This window comes from Carettochelys insculpta, chromosome 1 (assembly GCF_033958435.1).
Source record: "Carettochelys insculpta isolate YL-2023 chromosome 1, ASM3395843v1, whole genome shotgun sequence".
Lineage (NCBI taxonomy): Eukaryota > Metazoa > Chordata > Testudines > Carettochelyidae > Carettochelys > Carettochelys insculpta.
In genome coordinates, this window is record NC_134137.1 from 189,138,666 (window position 1) to 189,161,862 (window position 23,197).

Consider the following 23,197-nt stretch of genomic DNA (forward strand, 5'->3'; position numbering starts at 1 on the left):
TTTTTCTCAGTGCAGTGGCTAGGAGCCCCCTCATGACAAATAACACACACACAGTCATGTTTCTTATGCTAGTTTCATAGTTTTCCAGTCCAAGGGATAATGACATTTTCCAGAAATAAGTCACCTGCAATACTATGTATTTTAATGTTTTACTGAGCATCTGCATGTCACATTATTGCCCCTGCATATAAAGTTTCTGAACAAAATACAGTCCAGTTTGACGGCAATATATAAGACAAATGTGTAACAAAGCTTACGTAGTCCATGCTGCAATACAATCTGTACAATTGCTGACACAATATTGTCCAGCCAGGTTTCATTTACCCCTTGTCAGGAACTATTGATTTTGGGATAGGGAAGAAAGTTTTTCTTTATGCAGTGCTAAGTAGTAGTATGTCTGAGCTGTTCTCCACACTAGAAAAGAAACTCCCTGTCTTATGAAGTCAGTAACACTTACACTTCAGTGGTAGAGTCTGGTGCAGTGTCAGATTCAGTTTGTTCAAACTGCAGTTAGGTAACAACTGAATTTCCAAGGCTTTATGAAAACATAAGGGTAAGCCTAAAGGTCTTCTTAAAAGAAGGGAAATCTACTTTTTATTGCTAGAATTCATATAGCATTCACTGTTTCATCTTCTACTCTTTCTTCTGGTTTACAGAACATGTAATCTTCCACAACAGCTGTCCGTGGCAACAGGAGAAAAGCCTGTGCCATGAATGCCTAAGGGGTATAAATCTGAGTAAACTTCCTTCCATGTCTTTTATGGGCTACAAGAGGAAAGAACTGAGGACTAAACTAAGTGGTGTCAGTACTGAGCAGGAAGCAAAAAACAACAACAACAAAAACAAAAACCCACCAATAGCACCTCACTTTTCCTCCTGAACTACTGCATCACACCCCATGAGGAAAAAGTGAACAGTGTCCTTCCCGTTAAATGCATCAGAACTGAGGGTTTTATAGACCAAAGTATGTTAAAAAAATTTATTGTTCTCAATAAAATGATCAAGCACAGCCCTTAGAAATACACTTATACACTTGTTATTATATACCTCCAAGTTTTATGAAAAAATGAAATGAAAAAATATAATGTGCATTCATTCTATTTTCAAAGCAATGAGGTTGGCAAAACTATATCACTCTGAGTCCTTCATGGACTTCTGCTGTATGGAACACGTATTTCAAACTGAACTTAAACAGATTTCTTTTAATCAAGAATGTGCTATGCAACACTGTGACATCTTTCTTTGTAATGCTAATTGTTTCTTCCTAGCTGTTTCTGGAACATCTGTTATGTGTGACAAAGATAGAGCCAAGTACCCTATCATACATAGAGACACCAGAGGGCAACCCTCGATTTTACCATCTGTTAAAACATTTTGCTGCATCCGTGTATGATATCAACAAAGGCATCTTTGCTAATACAAGGAAAGCAAAGGGTCAATACATCAATTCAGTCACAGTACACCTAAAATATTCGGGACCTAAAGCTTCTTGTGGTAGTTCTATGGATTTTATACTTGTTAGATTTTTGTGTGGAATATAGGAAAGGAGAAATTAGTACAGGTTGAACCTCTTTAGTCTGGCACCCTCAGGACCTGATCAGTGTCGAATGAGAGAATTTTCTGGACCAACCACAGATCAATACTTCCTGGCACATTACCAACACTTCCCCTATTTACTCGGTTCTTAGGAGACATTTAGGGGTAAATTACAACTAAATAACAACACAGAACACTGAGATCCAAGACTGGTGGCTGGAAACAAACTTTATCAGACCATGGGAAACTTGGCCACACCCATGATAAGTGGTTGTCCAGCTACTAAAATCATGCTGTATTACAGATGTTGCTGGGTAAGATAGTTTTGGATTCGAGAGGTTCAACCTGTATAACATGTTTAACTCTGGGTAACAGAAATATGTAGGACATTCCATAGTAAGGAATACTACAAACAGTAAATTAGAGATTACTGGGAAGTAGGATACTAGGACAGAAGGGTGTGAACTTGAAGACCACAACGTATAACAAGAGTACAAAGGAAACAGGAGCAGCAACAGTCAGCCAACATATAGCAAAGGAGAGATGCAGTACAAAAGTTTGTCTTACATTCACATGGAAGTCAAACCTAGATGACAGGCAGCAAGACCATTTTAACCTCACTTCCCGGTTGAAGAAAATATATTGTTTTTATCACAGGAGTGCCTTGGGGCCCCTTTGTACTAGGCACTCTACTTAGATACAGCAAGCAAGCTGGAAATCTTAGTTCAAGACAAAACTAATAAGTGGATGGTACTGTTAAAAAGGGTGGGCATAGGAAGGAGGACAGGATAATAGTGCCATGAGTGTTTATTTTCATCTAGTAGAGGACATAGATATCTTTGTGATCAAATTAGACTCTTTCAATGATGACAAAAGAGCTAGTGCTTCTTTAAAATTCAGATTCTGACACAGAAATCAACCACAGCAAGGAAATGCAATGTTAACACAAATTTACTATCCTTTACTTATGTAAACACATATTTATGGATTTTTTCTCAATCTCTCACTCATCAGCCCAGTTTACTTTAGTACAAGGAGTCGTTATGAGAACATAAAGACACTGAAAAAATCAATATAAAACCGAACAAGTTTAAATTTGTAAAAAGTTGAAAACATTATCTGCACATGGTCTCAGTTCAGCTTAAGAAAGCAAGTATGTGTTCTGAGGGACTTAACATGACCATATTCAAGAATTTGTAGGGACCACAGTGAAGGAATTTCTAGAAATGAATTAGATTAGCTAGATATAGAATTGAATTAATGGCCAAATATTCTATCTAGTGCCTGGGTCACGTAGTTAGACTGCGTGATGGGCAGATGGACAGTAAGAGAAATGGAAGAATTTCTCCCTCTCAGTCTGGAAAGCTACTTTCTGGAGGACACTGCAGCCTAATGCAATCTACTGTGCAGCTTCCATCTCACTCCCTGGGAATGGAAAGGAACAAAGATCTACCAGCTGTCTTTCTACTGTTGAAGAAGGAGCAGAAGGACCTTTCACTCAGGTGCCAGGCTACAGAGAAGGACATATGCCTGGACTGTATCTGGCAGACTACCTCAGCAGAAACATTCTGATTCCACTGGCAAGGAGTTCTAAAAGAGGGGCCATGATTTGCCATAGAAAATACCAGGAATATGTTAATTTAACAAAATCCACAGAATGACACAGATTTCTAATGGCCTCCCCCCAACCTCCCCCGCGAGTATTATACACATCTTTGAAGTAGGATACCTTTTATACAATTTACCAACACTCTCAGCCCCACCTGCAATATAGTAGACCTGCTCCAAACTCAGAATTTCCATTCTGTAAGAAATTCCAATATTTCAAAAATATTTTATTCTCAATAGAAAACAAATCAAAATTTGCTACAAACCAAAGATTCTGAGATGTTTTGTTTCTTAAATACCTTAATTACCTTGTGTAAGTACTTAATTTTGACAATCATGTTCACATCCATATTATATAATTAAAATAGCGTTGAAACAAAGTATTTTTACCTTATTGGAAGAAATAAATCCAACCGTAGTATTATCACCTTATTGAAATTAAATATTTTGATATTTTTATCAGCTTCCAGATGGTCAGCTATTAAGTAGCAACATTCATCTTATCCTTCTCATAGACTCATAGAAGTGTTGGCATGGAACGGACATCAGGAGGATATCTAATCTATAGTTACACTAGTGAGTTTTGCCAACAAAACCCTGGTTTTGTCATTAAAACTGGTGGAATGTTCACACCCAAAATGTATTTTGTTGACAGTTTGTAGACAAAACTCAGCACTTTCACTGGCAGCGTTCTGCCTCTCAGCCATGAGGCATAATGCTGCTGTCAACAGATTCTGTCAACAAAAAAGTTGTGTGGATGCTTGGGGAGGGTGGGGAGTGCTTCTCTTGACAGACAGGACATCTAGGACAATGGGCAACGCTCTCTGCTGTAGGTCAGGGTTCCTGTTTTGTAGCAAGAGCAGATGGGAAATCCGATCTCTCTGTCGACATAGCTGAGTGCTCTGCCGATTTGGCTTTTGGGTGTGGCTGCACTCTGCACTTCTGGACAGAAGTTTTGTCAGGAAATCTCTTCTATCAGTGACTTCTGTCAACAGAGCACTGTAGTATAACCCTAGTCTGCTCTTCTGAATCATAGGCCCTGAACAAGTGGGTGCTCCAGGATGCACACACGCATATTTATGCACACAAGCCAGTGCCAATCATGGTAGTAATGGCAGTGTTATGTCTTTTTTCTGTCGCTGAACATCAGCTACAAGTATAGGCTCCTTGGGAGACTTTGAGATACACCATACAAGTATAAACTACTGATGCAGCCCAGAGGGATCACAATTATGAAGCTGTGTTTGAAGTGGAGATGACATTTCTAAACTATTTTTTTCAGTTCAGCTTTCTAAAGCAATTATCGTTTTGTGTGTTAAGCTTCTTCTTGCTCCCTAAATGGAAAGAATTTTGGAAAAAGTTCATCAAATTACATTTAGGAGCTTTGGAGCTATTCTTATCTGAAGACATATTTCATCAAAAAAGAAAAATTCAGTGTCACTTTCTGGGAGCAGAAAATTCAAAAATGCATTGCCTTTAAAACTATTATCTTGGTATGCATAGACTCTAGAGTGAGAACTTTGCTTTGTTTAAAACAAGAGTTTGCTTTTATAAAAACAAAGTAATGGAATACTTTAAAATAGCAATGTTAGCATGTCCTACTGTATTGCACATAGGCAATTCAAAATTGAGTTTCTTTCTTTTGTTCAATTATAGTCTCAATCTAAGCACTACATTTAGGTTTTTTAATTATGTAAATTTCTTTGATTGGAAATATTCTTCTAAGCATTTCCCCCTTTAATTTTAATCAGTGCCATATTTAGTGATAAATGCATGAAGTTTAGGATGCAGCATGCTTAGGGCTCCATCTTGCCATGTGAGTTCAGTAGGAGGAAAAGCTACAGCAAAGGAAACTTGGCAGAAAAAGGACTTGGAATTGTGGCTGGGTGGCATTTAGTTACTGCAGCCCTGTCAGACAGTTTAGAGGAAGGGATACAAATGGAGAATTTGTTGTGAATCTCTGAAGTAGGAAACAAAAGGAATGAGGCATGAGAAAACCACAAATGCTAATTTTCCCTCGTCCTTCCAAAGAGAACCCCAATGCAATAGATTTAATGACACAGCTAGAAAGAAAGTTACCTAATTTCTATCAATCTTTTTTTGTGGCCAGAAAAAAATATTGCACACAAACATCATGGGAGCTGCTTGTTGTGAATCTGAAGTTTGACTGGCCATAGCCCAAGACAGCCCTTTCTGAAAACTAATGTCATCAGGAACAGGACAGAATATGAATGCTCCAAAACATGTATCTCCTGACCTATGTTTTTCCCAGCATTTCCCATACTCTTCTAAGGTAGTGCTACAAGGGAATATAATTCTACAAAACCATATGGATAACCATTATGACCTTTGAGCAAAGAGTGCTTAGCTGTTTGGCAAAGAAATTCCAGAACTCACTTTTTAAAGAATGTTATTTCAACATGAATTTCACTGTGGTGTGCTCTGTAATGTTAATTTTATTTAGACTTAAACACCCATCTTGATGCCTGAGAATTATTTAATCTTCAGGTTAAAATAACCTCATAACAGTATTACATTTGCCAAACAGTAATATGAAGATGCAAAAAATACCCCACCTCAAATGCCATTCCCTCAGCCTTTCCCCAGACCTCTAACATATAGGTGCTTTATTTCATTTTTACAGCAGACCCTGTAGGTGAACTAATTCTATCTATTTTATACCAGAGTGAGGAATCAGTTCCAGAGCCCAGAGGCCCACCGAGAATTCCAGCCCAGCACCAGTCTTTCTTCTATACAAGAAGAGCTCTGACTCATTCTTTGGTTATCAGAAAAGCTACTGCAGTATTATATCAGGGAGAAGGAAATTTGTCAAGAAAGAATGTCCCAGCCATTTTGGACTTCAGAGGTCAAAACAACGCCCTTAAGTCCACTCAGAAACTCATCAGTAATCTTATTATTAAAACAATATTAAATCAGCTATATTAGGAATCAGTTTCAGTTTCTGGGGAGATTTTCATTCTAGACTCATTCCGAACACCTTTAGTAGTCTAATCTGGAACTAACAAATCTACTAACAAGACCTGTGCTCAAAATAAAAAGTTTGCAACCAGCTATCCAGGAAGAGCTGATAAAAGTTCTCATTAGTCTGTGCAGGAATATGATAATTTTAAACACCCATGGATCTAAAGCTACCCACAATTTGAAACCTTATGACAGCTAGCTTAGATGAACTTTCTTAGGCTACATCTGCACTAGCCAAAAACTTCGAAATGGCCACGCAAATGGTCATTTCGAAGTTTACTAATGAAGCGCTGAAATACATATTCAGTGCCTCATTAGCATGCGGGTGGCTGTGGCACTTCGAAATTGATGCGGCTCGCCGCCGCACGGCTCGTCCAGATGGGAATCCTTTTCGAAAGGACCTCACCTACTTCGAAGTGCCCTTATTCCTATGAGCAGATAGGAATAAGGGGACTTCGAAGTAGGCGGAGTCCTTTTGAAAAGGAGCCCCGTCTGGACGAGCCACGCGGCGGCAAGCCACGTCAATTTCAAAGTGCCGTGGCCACCCACATGCTAATGAGGCACTGAATATGTATTTCAGCGCTTCATTAGTAAACTTTGAAATGGCCATTTGCATGGCCATTTCGAAGTTTTGGGCTAGTGTAGACATATCCTTAATGAAAGAGACTAATTTCATCTTCAAATCCACATATTTAGATTAAGATTATTTTTCTTTCCCTCATTCATGTCTTAATCTAACCAGACATTGGAACATGCATCTCAAAGACTGTGTCTACACAATCAAGTTCTTTCAAAAGATTTTTTAAAAGAAAGGGGCTCTTTTGAAAGATCCTGTGGAGTGTCCATGCACTAAAAGTATTCTTTTGAAAATAAATTTAGTGCTTCTTTCAAAATCGCTCTTCGTTTCCTGTTTCAGGAAGATCAAACCCTTTCAAAAGAAAAAGTGTGCAGATGCTGCACAGGCTTTTTTCTTTTTTTTTTTTTTTTGAAAGAGCAGACCTCACGGGGCCTGATTTTTTGATCCCTGGCCCATTCTTTTGAAAGATCAGGGGCTATATGGAGGCTCTCTTTTGAAAGAGCAGATCACTCTTTTGATCTGCTTTTTTGCATGTGAACACACTCTTTTGAAAGAAGTTCTTTCAGAAGAGATCTTCCAGGAGTACTTCTTTTAAAAGATCTCTATAGTGTAGATGTAGCCAAAGAGAGACAAAGCTAAATATCCCAGAAGGAAAACACAGCACCTTATGAATAGCTGTTATACCCTTAATTATCCCATAATTCACTTGGGCTCCGTCTACACAAGAAACATCTGTCAAAAGTAATGTCTATCTACGGAACTGTGTAGACAAACCTCTGTTGACGAAGTGCATCTACACATAACAGAAGGTAGCAAGAGCAATCAACTGTGTCAACAGAGAACAGCCAGACTGCCCTGCCCTTTCTTGACAGAATGGCCGACTGGAAGCTCTGCAAACAGAGCAGCCTAGTGAAACAGAAGCCCTGTCTGTTGACAGAACTTCATACGCTGCACTTTTCTCAACTGAACTCTGTCAAGAGTGCTTTATTCCTTAAAGCTGAGAGGGAAAACACTGTTAAGGCAAATGCAGGATTTTATCAAGGCTCTGTTGACAGAACACTGTATCTGTGTAGATGCCTCCTGAGTTTTGTCAACAGAAGGCCACTTCTGTCGAAAAAACTCTGTAGTGTAGACATAGCCTTGGAGTGTAAAGGATGACAGAATGACAGTACTGTACTTCACTCTCAAAAGCAGTAAAGGAAGAAAAGCCAGGCCCCAGAATACCTCTTGGACTTTTCTACACAGGCCACTTTCTTTGAAAGTGGCATGGTAATACACAGCCCGAAATATGCTAATGAGGCATGGGTGAAAATCCCCCATGCCTCATTAGCGTACAGTCATGTGATTTGGAGTCTGGAAGACTGTTCTTCCGGACTCCAAAACGCTGTGTAGAAGCGCAGCCCCCAGGGAGGGGGGTCTTCTGGAAGGAAGTCCTTCTTCCGGAGGCCCCTTCTTCTCAAAAATTTTCTGGAAGAAGGGGCCTCCGGAAGAAGGACTTCGTTCTGGAAGCTCCCCCAGGGCTGCGATTCTACATGGCTTGCGTAGAAACGGCCCTTGTGATTTCAGAGCAAAAAGAACAATGCTGCGGCAGGGCAGCCCTGTCTACTTTGACTCAGGTCCTCAGACATGAACATTATCTGATTTTAAATCACATGGAGGAGAGCTGATACAGCAAACTCTTGTTTAACTACTATTTGATCAACTGACACACTCATATAAGTGGCATAACTTACAGCTGAGCAGCTCTGATGAGCAGACACCAGGCAGGAGCATGGAGAAAGCAGAGGATCCTGCAGGCTCCACTCAGACGCAGCGCAGAGGGATGCAGGACTAACGTTCTAAGGAGACTGCCCATTAAGAGACAATTAATGCCAACTGCAATGTAGATATTGCTACAAAAGGATCTAGACAGAGGATCTGCCAGGTAGCCATCAAGCAGTCACTTTTAATGGCCACCATTAACACTCTTCTAGACTATCCGCCCCCCACCCCCGGTGGGACTCAGTGAAGGTGGCAGACTCCTTTGCTTTCTCACCCAGCATGAGCTACTCATGTTACCCACAGCTACTCAGCTGACTTAATTTCCTGCTGGTGGAGGGTAAGTCTTTTGATGTATCTGGATGATTGTGGAAAAGACTGAGGAAAATATTCTGCACACATTTTCTGTTTGTTTCTTAATATCCAATCTTATTTTTCTTTACTGTTATGTATTGCTAGGTGTACCTCTCTCTTAGCCAGAATATTTGATTATCTGGCAACCTCCCAGTCCCATACATGCCAGATATCAAAGAGTTTACTGTAGATTTAATACTGCTTGAAAATTTCCTGTTGAAACAGTTTGATAGATGGTTAATGTGTTTTTCTTCTTTTGTTCAAATATCTTGCTCTCCAGGGAAATCTTTGATTGAAAACAATGTAACCTCTGAAAACCAAAATATATTTTTTTTAATTTTTTGCTCAAAAGATGTAAGAATTTTGGGAAAAATTGCCTCTTGGTAGTTCCACAATGATTATGTCATATCCTTAATCGCCTCCATGGATTGAGTGTTACAGCTGGAATTTGTGCCCCACGTAGTATCACGGCCACGAGATTGGCCTAAAGCACTTCCTTACCTCCCCACGGAGGAAGTGCATGGTGTATAATGGGAAATGTAGTGGAACCATAGAACCTGGCCTGTAAAGGAGAATGAGAGCATGAGGGAGCTGAGGGAATGAGGTAGAATTTCAGATGAAAAATATTTTGATTTTCAGATGAGATAGTTGATTTTTCCATCAAAGGGGAAGATTCGTTAGGGAATGGGGTTGAAGAGAGGAACTATATTTTCCTCTACTGACAATGCCAGGAAATATTTGATCTTCATCAAACAACAGTTTCTTGGAGAGAACCGGGTCTGTAATTCAGACTGACCATAGTCAGGATGTTCTGAGGCATCTTGTCACTGTCTTCTCAACAATATTATTAACAGAAAAAGGAGGTATTATTAAGAGATTAAAAATTACCCAGATAATCAATGTGATACATTGTTTTGTTCAAAAAGGCCACCAAATGATTCCTTCAAAGCAAATAGCCATCTGTCTTCCTAAGAAATGTGCTAACAATATCTACTGACACTGGACCTCATACTTCCCCACTAACCTTCAATAAGCAGGAGGTGCATCACTCCAAATCTCCAGTTCCAGCCAAAAGGTTTAACGTCTCCAATATGTTGTCAAAACAGGTTAAATTTCAAGCAAAAAATATTTATCTTACGTTTCCCAAATCTTGCTCTATACTCTGACCTGAGACTCACCAACCTGACCCAGACCACGAAAAGTTTCTCTAACCCTTCATTTGGCTTTGTGAGCTAGAAACTTAGACAAAATTGAAGTTTTCCCCATTGTAACTTGATGTTTTTTGGCCATGACTTCTAGCCTTCATTATAGTTCAATTTACTACCCTTCAGACATTCTGATAAAAGTCCAGGGTGAATTTAGATGAACGGCCCATTTGTCATACCAACAAAAGCAAGTTAGATATTGATTTAAGGGATTTGTAGAAGGTTGGTGACTTATTCTTCATCCAACTAACTGATTGACATTGTTAAGACATACTGAATGTGTCCACAATGGTAAAAGCATTTATAAAATGTGTGTTTTTAGCTATTTACATACGCCTGGCTAACTTTAAATCTAAGGGTCTGATTCAATTCCAGCTGAAATGAATGATAGGCTTTCATTTGATTCAGAGGGAATTGGATTGGATCTTAAAGATTCCAACTTAAAGCCCATATACAGTGAAGTCAACTGGTGATTTGCATTTATGAGATTTAAGGATCCAAGCCTATCATCTTAAATATTATCCTTAGGTATAGTTTAAAATGCCAAGGAAAAAGAAGAAAATTCCCTCCATCATCCTTCATTCTCTCTGTCACAGAGAGGAACAGCATCAGTGGCCACAGGATTAAAAGCAGCAGAAAAGAAACCAACGGCTGAACTTAAAGAACTCTATTGAATCTGCAAATGAATTAACAATGCTGCTTACTTTATACGGCAACAGATGGCCCTATTTGTATTAACTCTTGACATATGTATACATATGCTATATAGACCTATTTGTAACACTTAATATAAATTTTACTCCATCCCACCATGTCACTTTTCCCGAGATTACTTCCCTGTTTTCTTTCCTTTCCTTAACTGAGGTATTTGGTTAAGTGTACATTTGAACCCCCAAATGGGACCAATATGCATAAAAGTTAATAATCTTTCTAATTAATTAAATTTGTCAGATTTTGGTTTTAGTGACTATTGTTCTGAAAGCTCAAGTGTATCCTACTTTAAAACACAGAGCTAACAAACTAAAATCATAACTTTGAGCAAGATGAACTGGAGATGCCCAAGCTTCTAAACTGGGGCAAGGAACAACAACCAGACTTTCTGTCATAACAGACTGCATACCTAAGAAATTGATGAACAACATTATAGCTAAGGAAGTATAAGCTCAACACTGACAAATTGGGCTTATCTCTGCAGCACCACAAATCATGAAGAATCTAAACCTAAATTTATGGAGATGGTTTTGATTGACACCTGTATCATACCACACCAGACACAGATTTCACAAAAAAACTGAATAGATTGGAGGTATTAGACACAGCAAAGGTGTGATTCTCCATTCCAATGAGATGCCTTCCATGTTCTGAAATAAAGGACAGCAACTTTACGGATGCTCTGGTGTGCACCTGGGCTTCACATGATTTTGTAGTGGTTGATGTAAGTGAACCAGAATGCAGTTGTACTTTGGTCCTTGTTTCTTCCTTCCCCTTTGTATGCTCCTTGTTGCTTAGTCCTAGGCCTCTCACTCTCCCAACCAATTCTGTTAAAAGAAGTATTACTATATTGACCAGCATTCCCATACAACTTTGTGGAGTAAAGGTAAGAGAGAAACAGTGAAAATTAGTAATTTATATTGTGGCAGGGCCAGGGCAGAGGGCCTCATATATCCTCATACAACCCTCATATATCCATAGCTATACCTGCTTTGTTTTCTAATAAGGATACTGTGTACAGGCAGCATAATTACTGAGGGTATATGTTTGGGGAATGGAAGCCCACTTGGGAGATGTGTGCCATACTCCAGTAGTGAAATTCTTTTTTAATAAACTGCTATGCATTGATAACATTGATTTTGACTTTTCACTAGTACTGGTAATATCCTGCCCAAATGTGGAACTGTAAAGATCCATATGAACAGGGGACACTTCTAGTATACAAAAAGCAAACATATTAATCTCTGGTTCACTTTCTCTGTGATTCCCAGGGTGACTTGTACAGCATCATATCACTTGTACTGATAAAGAAAATTGAAAGACTAGAAAAGTAATTTTCTTCTCACAATACTTAGCATTTATAAAGACTTTTATGTTTTCAGAACCAGGCAAATATTATTAATTTAATCCTCCAGTAGTTCATGAGGTAGTTAAGACTTACCATGATGATTTGGGGTAACCAAAATGCTGAGACATTAGGGGCCTGGTCTTTCATAGGTGCTGGACACTCATCCTACTTCCATGGAACTCCACAGGACTTGGAAGTTGCTTTGTATTCCCTCTGAGAATTTATAGGTAGAGAACAAATCAACAACTGAGCTGAGATTAGGGCACAGAACTTCCTAGATCTCTGCTAGAACTGACTGAAAATGACAGACATAATTCTAGTGTAGGGTGGTTTGATAGTCCAGTGCTCATGACCTTTATTGTTTGCTATTTGCTAATGTTTAAGTGTTTGAGAAATAGTTTTTCTTTGTAAAAATATCAATGTAGGAATAACAGTGTTGATTAGTCAGATCCAAAAATACAATATTTTGCCTCAAGGTTGTCTCCAGTCAGTAAACAGAAACAATATAATGTGCTTTAGGTATCTGATCATACAGAATGGGTATTGAACAGTGAATAGAGTATAGCCCAAGTTATGGCTTGAAAACAACCCATACATTCATATTTACTGAAATCAGATTCTTCAATAGTGATGTATGAGCATAAAATCCCTCTAAATTCACAGTGAATGATCATACTCACTAATTCACTCAATTCCACTCTCAAGCTAGTGTTTCGACAAGTGTATCAGAATGTCAACCAAGTAAACCTAGCCCATCCCTGGCATGTGTTTGTCCAACGAGGGAAGGAATGACTAGAATATGTAATCATCAAGTGGTCTATCTCGAGTTGCTTATTTCCAGCTTCTGGCAAAGAGAGGTTAGGGACAACATCCTGGCTAATAGCCATTGATGGACCTATCCTCTGTTTATCTAGTTCTTTTTTTAACCCTTTTCTAGTCTTGGCCTTCAGAACATCCTCCATGGGTTGACTATGCATTACCTGAAGGAATTATTTCCTTTGTTTTAAACCTGCTGCTTATTAATTTCATTTGGTGACCTCTAGTTCTTGTGTTTTGAGAAGGAATTAATACTTCTATATTTACTTTCTCCACACTAGTCATGTTTTTATAGACCTGTACTATATTGCCTCTCACTCCTCTCTTTTCCTAGATTGAAAGTCCCAGGTTTATTAGTTTCTCCTCATATGAAAGCTGTTCCATACCCCTTATGATTTGTGTTGCCCTTTTCTGAACATTTTTCAACTGCAATATGCCTTCTTTTTTTTTTAGATGGGGCAGACACATCTGCATTTAGTATTCAAGATGTGGGGACACCATGGATTATATAAAGGTGATATGATGTTTTCTTTTTTATTACCTATCTCTTGCTTAAAAATACCCAACATTTTGTTAGGATTCTTTTGACTGCCAGTGCACATATAGGGGAAGCTGTCAGAGAACTATCCACAAGGACTTCAAAAACACTTTCTTGAGCAGTAACAGCTAATTTAGACCCCATCATTTTATCTGTATAGTTTGGATTAGGTTTCCAGTGTACGTTACTTTGCATTTATCAACACTGAATGTAACTGGCTGATTGGGTCAGTTTCTTCTCAACTAGAAAACTATGGGAGGGCACTAAAGGACAGAAAAATAATGGAAAGATCCTCTTGCAAAGCTGTGTTCAATTATTGAAGGAAAGGAATTTGTGACCCCAGTTTCCAAACTGTTTCACACTCAAAACTTGCAGATCCCAAGGAATCTACATGAAACAAAGACTATTTGTTTGACTCCTGGTAGCTTTCCTTATTATCTGGAAGTAAAATTCCAATGGAACTGTGTAAGTAGTGCTTCTCTCTGCTGTAGACCTTTCTGATGGGATTGTACCCAGTGTGGGGAGAGACTTAAAAAAACAGACAATATAATCAGGGGTAATATAATCTGGGGTAATGTTGTCTTTTTGGTCTAACTTCTGTTGGGAAAGATAGGTGATGAAGGGCACATGGTTTTAGTCAGTTGAAGATAGAAAACAAACATTTTTAGCCACTTCAATGGCCTTGGTTCCAAGAATATCAATGAGTGCAATAGGCTATTCCCTTAATTTTCAGAAGTTGGATGTCCTCAATAGATTTTCCACCACTTCCTCAAAATATTTCTCTTCCTTTTAATTATCAACATTCTTCTTCAGGTTCATCTTGATCTAGTTGCTTTTTTTCTTGTTTTTTTATCCAGCCTCCAACTTTTCTCTAAGCCTAAACTAGCCATGAGGCAGTAGGGAAGAAGAGACATAATACTGTTCTTGCTTTTGGTATCAACTTGTATAATCTTGGTCATGTGACAACATTTTTAACCTTCTTCCATCCATTTTTCAAATATGCATAATGAAAATGTTATGGCGGGGTGAGGATTGTGGGTCTGGATTGTTTGTGAAGAATGACAATCTATGGGTAAAAATAGCACTATGTGTGCAAAATGCTGTATTGCACAAACAGCAAATTAAAGCACAAATAGCTGGAAAAATGAGAACTCAAATATTTTCGTTTGTGTTTATGTATCTGATGAATGCTAGTCAAACAGTAAAGGCTCATTAACTTCTAAATATCTCTGCTGGGCTAATGACTCATTTACCTTTTGTTGACTACAGTGTGTCAGTGTGAGATTATCCCATTCCTATAATTAGTGTCTATGAAGATGCTGTGCATATGCATGCTGCACATGAATGTATAAAGCAACTATAGGTTTCACTAAAAACAAACATCTTCAGACAATGAGAGATTTCTAAAGAAAACATTAGATAGGGTGCATTTCCTCAGATACAGTCTCAAGATGGCACCTAGAGAATTAAGTACAGAAGTCCTGTTATTTTTAACAAGCTGCAAGCACAAATCATGTCAGGGAATATTGAACTTATTTTGTTGCTGCCTGACCTGTGCAGAAATGATGGATAAACTTGGCTAACTACCTCACTTTGTTTAGACAGCTGAGGGGAGTCAAGAAGAGTGGGTACTGGTTCTAGTCCCTATGTGGAAATGACTTTTCTTAGGGGGCTAAGGGGAGAAAAAAAGCAGCACTCAGAGGAGACAGTTACAAATAAATCTCAAGGATTTTTGCCGCCAGGTGGATTCCAGAATTGTATTACTGTTGTGTATTGTTGTCACTACCAGCCAATACAATGGATATTCTGGTCCTGAAGGGTGTGGACCAACTGACCCTCTTTCAGAAACACTTGCCAAAAGCCAATCAGTGAGTGACTGTTAGCCGGTGGCCAGGTAATGTGCGGTGAGGTGCTCCCCTGGGTCCTAAGCAACCCAGTTTTTTACTGTTAGAGCAGGCAGCTCCTAGCACACTCACCCACGGCCAGGCTGTAGTAACCAAATGGTTAAAGTTCTTTTTGTTGTGCCGGCTGTGTTGCAGTGACAAAAGGGTTAACAAAATGGTTAGGCTTGGATCTTAACTAGTTACAAGTTTATTTAAGCTACAGTTATAAGCGTGGGGTTACAAAAGGCTATTGTTTACTTCTTATATGCTAGCAAAGTACAGGTGTTAACAAGTTACATTACAATCCAATACAAAGATATCTGTTATCATCTAACACAATGATACCTTGATACTAGTTACAGAGCTCTAATTCTTTAGCTGTGCACAAAAAAAGTCAGAGACCTAGCATGGGTGTATCTTACCCTCTCTGTGTCTCTCGATACCAGCGTAGCCAAGCCGGATCGGTCACTCAATTCCGCGGAAAGACGAATACGAGGTTGGGCGTCCCCAGTAGTGGACCTCGGGAGGCAATCACCTAACCCGACCAGCAGGAAGTTGGTCGAATGCACTCAAAGTTAGAGTTCTGCTGGACCCATCTTTTATACCCCCTTTTGGGTTACGTATTCTCTTTCTTATCTATGGTGCCAGATCATACTGGTTTGTCTTTGTGACTCCAGTTTGTTACAAGGGCATTTCTACTTAGTTTGCACTTGTAAGACAAGAGATAAACAATTTAGGAGTACAGGACATTCTTTTGTGCGGGCGGGGCACGTCCCCTTCTGGGTGATTGTGTGTGTGCATCATATTGATCAATGCCAGCTGGGGTGATTTCTTGAGGGTCCACCCCCCCTCTCATGTTGACAGTCTGGCCTGTTAGCCTTCTAGCTGTACTTTCTGCTTCTCAGGGTCACGATAAGCCAGCATATCTGGGCCTCAATGAGGGCATCAAAGACTGTGCTGTCAGCAGCCATTTCCATGCCCTGTGTGCTCCTCAGTGGGGGGGGGCAATGAGCAAGCTGGCTTGTAAGGGGGAGACTTTGTCTGGCTACAGTGACTAGTACTCATGATAAGTTATTTCTCCAGCCTTTTGTTTTAATCATTGGATCCCTATATTGATACCCAAGTGCCCAGTCTTCTCTAAAGGGTAGGCATGATGAATATCACATGAAGGAAGAAGGACTAGCATATAAAGAACAGAGGGGAAGGGATAGCTCAGTGGTTTGTGCATTGCCCTGTTAAACCCAGGGTTGTGAGTTTAATCCTTGAAGTATCCAAGAGGTTTGTGCTAAATACATGGGGAAAAAAAATCTGGCAGGGATAGTGCTTGGTCTAGCCAAGAGGGGAGGGGACTGGACTGGACTTGATGACCTACCAAGGCCCCTTCCAGTTCTATGAGATGTGTATCACCATACATTTACATGAGGATATGGGAAAGAGAGAGGTAAAAGAGCTGTAGGGAGAGATTAAAGAAGCATGTGCTGGTGTGCAAGGTTTAGATAGAAGGGAGCTGGCTGCTCTACAGCCTTGGCTGAGAGCAGAGACTTCACTCACCTGAGATGAGGTCTCAGTGTCTCTGGGTACTACATGCTTCCCTGAGTTGAGGAAGTGCATCCCAAGCTTCTGAGACCTTCTAGAAGTTCTTCCCAGCCAATGCACTAGTTGTAAGGTTGACAGACCTGGGTTGCTGGCCCAGGGATAGAATCTGCAAGCATCAGGTCTAAAGCCCTTCACTCTACCACATGAGCTAAAGCCAGTTGGCTCTCAGCCAAGGCTATAGAGCAGAGATGTCACTCACCCCAGATTAGGTCTTGGTGCCGCTGGGTACTGCACAATGATAGTGCATGCACTTGATGTCTCGCACTCATATATAAACACAAATAAATAGGATGTCCTGCTCTCACATAGCCCCCTTACAGTCCTGGCCAAATAGTTCTTCTTAAAAAAGGAGTACCGTAAATACAGGCTATGTCTATGCTACAAGGTAAAATCAAATTTATTTATATTGATGTTCTAATATTGGAATTTATAAGTTTGATTTTGACCACGCTCACTTCCACCATGCTTCCTACAAAATCAAGTCATTGCTGCCACATGCAAATTGGCTAAGATAGACTGTTGCAGTAGTACATTGTCATAAGTTATCCCACAAGTCCCTCATCCACGTAGTATTCTGTTATGTTCGCTGGTCTTAAAGTCATCTTTCCCCATAGCATTTTCATCATTCTCCTCCCAATCCCTGAAAATATGTTGCTCCCTGGAAATAATGCAGAGAGTCTCAAAATTAGAAGAAAGAATGTTTGGTTTCCCCCCACATTGCATTGCTAACATGTGTGCAGTGACTGTGTTCACCACTTGTCCCACTTCCCATCATTGTATGTATGTGATCCCTGAACATAATGTGGAGTCCCAGACTGTTTTATAAAGTAGAAGGGAAAGGGTAGAAAAGTGCAGGAAAAATGAATTTTTGGTTCCCTCCGCCTAGCGTCAGCAAGCACTGCCATGGGCCAAGGGGGGTTTAGTTCTGCGGAGGACCAGTTGAGGTGTTCCAGACTAGTTGAGGTGTTCCTTCCCCAGTAGCAGCAAGCCCCTTAGCCATAGGGGGAAACTTTTCCCTGGCAACAGTGAGACCTGGTATGGACAAAGGAAGTAGCCAGTAGTTGGGGGACCAGTTGAGGTTGTTCTTCCCCACGGTAGCAGCAAAGCCCCCAGTACCTTCACCGCTGAAGGAGACTTCCTCACAGCAGCAGCAAAGCCCAGAGTATCTTTTCTGCACTCGGAGCCCTAAACACATGACTGGCAGCATTGCCAGCACCTAATGGTAGGCACATCCTTTTACTGGGTTGGGCTAGGGGCTACCCACATGATATGGCTGAGTGCAGGAAAGACCCAGACTATGTGGCACCAGTCGGGGAGGAAAGGGGGTTTGCAAACAAATGTCAACTGCTGAGAAGATGTTTCTTGGCCTGCTATGCAAGCACGAACCCCCCGCACAGCTTTGTTGACACATGGTATGGAGGGGCATGGGCTGGCACCAGGCAGCGCAGAAAAAATAGCAAGTGTACAGACAGAACGGTGAACTCTCTGCAGAGGCTATTTGAATGGGCAGATGCACTCACAGCACTAATAGAATAGAAGGAAAGAAGCCATTTCCCAGGCTGTCACACTAATATGAGCCCACAGCTAAAGGCTCACTGCTCCTGTTTGGAAATTCAGGCTCTTCCTGTTATTGGAGAGCAGTGGCCAGAGGGGCACACTGAATGGTGCATTATGGGTTACGTAGAGAACACTTCTGGAGGCTAATAAATTGGTTTTTAAGACATGGTGCTTCCACACTGGCCTTTAATCCAACTTCTGAATTTGAGCTTGATGCTATATCCATCAGGTAACTGTGATTTTGTAATCTTGAGATTACTGCACCCAAAATCGAGCTAATGGCATTTACAGTGAAGATGGTCACATGGTACAATTGAACTAACTGATTCAATTTTGATTTTATTTCATAATGTAGATGCAGCCACAGAAGAATAATGTAACAAATTTAGCCTATTTATCATTTAGTTTTAAAAAGGGGCTAGGAAGTCGATACTAAGGCTGTCAGTAAATAGAGATCAACCACATCTCAGGACAAGGATTTTCAAAGTAAGGAACATTAAAAGGTAGTGGGTATGTGTGAGTGTAGGAGGGTAACAGAGAAAAGGCTGCACACCCTAAGTGCCACCTCTGCTGAAGTTCAAACTTATCTCCAGCTGAAGCACAATAGCAAAACTCCTGGTGAGCAAAGCAGTGCCACTACTTATCCTGCAGTAAGTAAACTTCAGTATTTGGGCTGACTAGTATGTACAGTGCTGTTAACCTGTGAGTCTGCAGGAGCAGTTTCAATTCATCTTGGCACAGCGATCAGATATTTTTTTCTGTTCCTACCGTACTTTGAATCCTGTCAAAAATAATAAACCCTATTCAATAATAAGATAAAATGATTAGATAGACATAAGATAGCAACTTGTATTAGAATTAATTTTAGAAATGAATACCTCACTTTCTTTAATGTATGATAAAGGGCAGTGCCACTAGATTACCTTTGGCTAGAATCTATATTTCCATTTCTTTTAAAAAATGCCTTGAAGCTTAACAACCTCCATGCTTGTTTTCCAAGCACTTTATTTTACCCTGTTGAAGGATTAATACATTATAATAGAGTCCCAGGAAACTTTTTATAATTTTCAGTGAATAACTCTGACTAATAAAAGCAGAATCAATGAACTGTGGGCTCCTGTACTGCTGATTTCAGCTAGCAAGTTGCTCCTAACAAGAACAAGTGGAGTCTTTTGTCACAAGCACATTCTTTAAAAAAAAAAAAAAATAACCATGAACACAAAGAACAGCTTGCACCAGTTTCTCTATGATGACTGACACATTTTAAGTGTACTCACAATATGCTAAGTTATTTCCAAACCTAGACAAAAGCATTTTCCCTGCCCTGAAGACATCATAATCTAAAATATACCCAAGAAGTAGGGAAGGAATAAATCATGGGAGCAAAGTGATCTCGAGCATCTCCAACATGTACAATTCATATCAAACTGGCATTTTGGCCAGGCTTACTTGTGGGGGGAGGTTGAAGGAGGGTAATACTGGAAGGGAAGGAGTCACCCATGATTACAGGAGAAAAGAAATTGATTGTCACATGGGAGTGGGGAATATAGACTGAACAGGGCAATACTAATAAACTACTGAGAAGAGAAACATATTTGTGCAGTGATAATTGAAATATTGGGTGTTGCAATTAGGGGCTCCTATTTGGAAGGCCTTACAATGCAGAACTTTACAATAAATTCTATTGCACTTTTTCAGGCTTTTTGGTATCCTAAGCTACATCTACATGTGAATGCTACATCGAAATAGCTTATTTCGATGTAGCGACATCGAAATAAGCTATTTCGATGAGTAACGTCTACACGTCCTCCAGGGCTGGTGCTGTCGATGTTCAACGTCGATGATGGGCAGCACTACATCGAAGTAGGCACTGCAGGGGAGTGTCTACACACCAAAGCAGCCCACATCGAAATAAGGGTGCCAAGAACAGCTGCAGACAGGGTCACAGGGCAGACTCAACAGCAAGCCTCTCCCTTAAAGGGCCCCTCCCAGACACAATTGCACTAAACAGCACAAGATCCACAGAGCCACCAACTGGTTGCAGACCCTGTGCATGCAGCATGGATTCCCAGCTGCAGCAGCAGCAGCCAGAAGCCCTGGGCTAAGGGCTGCTGCACACGGTGACCATAGAGCCCTGCAGGGGCTGGAGAGAGAGCGTCTCTCAACCCCTCAGCTGATGGCCGCCATAGCGGACCCCACTATTTTGATGTTGCGGGACGCAGATCGGCTACACATGCCCTACTTTGATGTTCAATGTCGAACTAGGGCGCTATTCCCGTCTCCTCATGAGGATAGCGACTTCGACGTCTCACCGCCTTATGGCGATTTCAACTTTGAAATAGCGCTCGCCAAGTGTAGACGTGACGGGCGCTATTTTGAAGTTGGCACGGCTACTTCGAAGTAGCCGGCATGTGTAGACGCGGCTCTAGTGTGAGATTTGTCTGTCCAGTAGTCACACAGATGGTACAGAGATATCAAATGGTCTGGGGTGGGAGCTGACCCCCACACCTATTTTTCTACAGAGGAGCAAAGTGTGATGCCTAGCTGAAAAACAAAGCAGAAAATCCACAAAGAGAAATGTGGGATATTTAATCCTACAGAGCTAAAAAATCTTTAAATATGTATGAATGTAGTGTGGATTGTAGAGATCTCCTCTTCATGTCCCAGCTGCATGATGGATGTTCATGACATATGTATGCAGCTTCATGGCAGTGTACCAATTTTACCTGAGATCTGTATTCATTGGTCTGAATGGCTTTGATCCTGAATACTTTAGATAGGCAGCATTCCCACTGAGGTCGATGGCTATGATTATACTGACCCTAACCACCGGCATCAGTATGCAAATGGGTAGTCTGGAAAATGCAAATGCATACTCATTTGCATATTTGCTCACCAGCAGATGCTGCTGCCAGCACAAAAAATGCTGTGTAATTGTGGTTCTGCTGTTGAAACTGTCCCCCCACACCCTTTATAAACAGCCTCTTCTGCTAGGAAAACTGGGGTTTTGTTTGCAAAAATTGCTAGTGTAACTATAGCCTTGGTGTCTTTCTGTAAAAGTGAACATCTCTATTAGCACAAACCTGCAAAAAAGTCATAATTCTGAATTTGATTGTGAAGTCTGGGCATTTTGAAATACCTAGAATGTCAGAAAGTCAGCAAGATGGCTGTCAGATCATGAATGATGAGAGAATGAACTGTATGAGTAAAGATGGCTCAAACTTCAAAAAAATCCTAAATGATTTGGAAGTTCAAACAGAATTTTCTAGAGTGCCTAAGACTATGTTTACTCTGCTATGGGGGTTTTAAATTACTGCTCATATAGACATAACCCTGTTAGCTTTAATGATTACCAGTATCAAGACAATAATCATCCATCAACAACTCCACTGGACTGGTTATATTGTCCAGATTCCAGACCTTCCAGAAGAGGTCCTGTTCTCTCAGCTGAGAGAAGGGAACCATAATGTCATAGAACAATGGAGGCACTATAAGGAATGTCTGAAGGATAACTTAAAGTGCAACATTGACATTGACCTTTGGGAGACACTCACCCAGAATCACTCAAAATAGAGATAAGTCATACGTGATGGTCCCCTTCATTTTGAACCGACTAGTTGAGGAGGACAAGAGGTGCAGAAGGAAGGAGAGACTGGCTTCCAGTCCTGGTAAACAGCCTCCTGCCATACCTGGAAATATCTTTTCTCACTGCAATAGAACTTGTGGTTCAAGGATAGACCTTATCAGCCATTGAGGATCCCATGGAAGATTATCATACTCGGTAACAAGTGATCACACTTCATCATCATCATCATCATCAGCAACAGGTTTAATTAAGCTGGCTGACTAAAATTAGTAGTGAGGACATGGCAACTTGGGTGCCATAAGCCCACCTGCCCTCCCCACTCTGACTGTCTGCAATACATACATCTGCTGCTAGACCACACTGACACATTTTCTCTGGTATTTTAGCAAGCTAGCCTGAGTACAGCTATCATACGTATGTCTGTGCAAGATGCAAATTGCAACCCAACTGCAGGTCAGATGTGACTTTAGGCACTTAGAACCCTAAGTAGAGTAGGACATATGCTCTCAAGTACCAGAGTTAATTTTTGAAAATGAAACTTAGGTACTTTTGAAAATGTTACCCTAAATGTCTTTGACAATTGCAAAAAATGGCAAAGAGATATACATTTCATATACAAATACCTTTCTAAAATGTGTTTAAAACTTTGTATGATCTTTGAAACTTGTTTTTTTCCACTTTAATGTGAGAGGCATAATTGCTAGTCAGTTATAAAAAGAAAAGTTTTCCCCTTCCTGGTAGCAGTGCAATTCGTCTGTATTTGGAAAATCTGTTAAAACCTTTATTAACATGATCAGGAATGTATAAACTTGTATAAGCCCATTTAAAAACAAAATAAAACCTCAAAATCTGAAGAATTTCTCATTTGTATTGTCTGGATCCAGTCAAGATTTCTAATGATTTCTGACTGCCTACCCTCTATCTTAATTCTACAGAGGCAACTGAATTAAGGGAATACAGAAGCTTGTGGTTCTCCAGACTGTGGCTACGTCTACACGTGAAGCCAACATCGAAATAGGCTATTTCGATGAATAACGTCTACACGTCCTCCAGGGCTGGCAACGTCGATGTTCAACTTCGACGTTGCGCGGCACCACATCGAAATAGGCGCTGTGAGGGTACGTCTACACGCCAAAGTAGCA